This window comes from Gekko japonicus, unplaced genomic scaffold (genome assembly GCF_001447785.1).
Source record: "Gekko japonicus isolate JY-2015 unplaced genomic scaffold, Gekko_japonicus_V1.1 scaffold144, whole genome shotgun sequence".
In the NCBI taxonomy this organism is placed as follows: Eukaryota; Metazoa; Chordata; class Lepidosauria; order Squamata; family Gekkonidae; genus Gekko; species Gekko japonicus.
Genome location: NW_015162478.1, coordinates 1,009,583 through 1,011,019, shown reverse-complemented (window position 1 = coordinate 1,011,019; position 1,437 = coordinate 1,009,583).

The window sequence follows — 1,437 nt, the reverse complement described above, 5'->3', positions numbered from 1 at the left end:
ACCCCCCCCCCCCCCCGTTTCAGGGGCTTTTGCCTGCCTCTAGCCAGCTGGCCTACGGCGGAAACCCCACCCACAAACATTGACATTCCTGATGCACTGACATCACACAGAAGTGACATCATTACATCAGGGACATCGTGTGGTGATGCTCTGGTTTTTGGGCAAAACTCTATGGTTTGACCCTGATTTTAACATAGTTTTGCCCCAAAACCAGAGCACCGTCCCTGATATTGCCAATGTGATGACATCACTTCCAGGTGATGTCAGTGTGTCAGGGATGTCCCCACCCACTCCCGGAATGCCTCCCAGGTCCCCCCTGCCACTGGGACCTGGCATCCCTAGCATACAGCATAATGAAGAGGTTTAACAGATTCAAGCAGGAATAACAAGCTTTGTTTGTATGGTTACCATTTGTTTGGGTTCAATGGGGGGGGACATAGTGAAGGAAATAAATATGTCAAACTTGGAGATTAATGGACAGATGTATCCTTAATTGTGGCATGCCGAGAGTAATTAACCGAGGCTATCCATCAGATAGTGATGGACCAAGCTATATGATGAAGGGAGCTTTGACCCTTGAAAGCTCATACCATGGAAATCTTGTTGGTCTTTAGACTGCTACTGGACTTGGATCTTGCTCCTCTGTTTAGTATGGCACTGAAAGTCTGCTCTCATGTCCACATTATTTTTTTAGTTTGCAAAAATGTGTATGCCTCCACTGCAGACCGGCTTGAGACAGCTCGCAATTAAAGAAGTAAAAACTTTTTTTTTGTAATAAAGGACAAATAGAAACAAAATCAGTGCAAGGGACAAATGCAGCCCACAAACTGAAAGCACCACGACACACAAATTCCAGTTACAGACGAGACGCGGTATTACATTGTGCCCTCTCTGGAGTATGATTCTTTTTTTTTGCTTCTAGGAACTGTTTTGAATAGTTCAGTAACTGTTTGAACACTGCCCTTTCTGGATACCTTTTTCACCACCTGGAGTCTGGTTTTCATGCTGTGTCTTCTTCATGACTGCGTTTACAGACCTTGTTTTGGGTTCACGCTGACCTACGTTTTCCCAGGGCTAATAACCCTAAATCAATGTATTTATCTCGCAGGGCTGATAGGGCTGCTGCAAACAGTCCTCTTACTCCAGGCAAGAAGTTCTCCTCCTGGTATCCTATTGCTATTGAGGAATACAGCTCAAGAGATGGGCTGGAATTGGTTTATTGGGGCACCAAGAGTTTATCTTCCAAAGGGCTGCAACAACAGGGAGATCACCTGGGGGACAGCTCAAAAAAAGGGACAACCAGGGCTATTTTTGGACAGGAACAGAGTTCCGGCTGGCTTCAGAGTTGGCCACTACAGCCAAAACCTCTGCGTGCGTGGCTACAGAGGGAAGGCCTGGAGAGCGACACACACACCCCGGCCACTCTGAGGCGGGCGG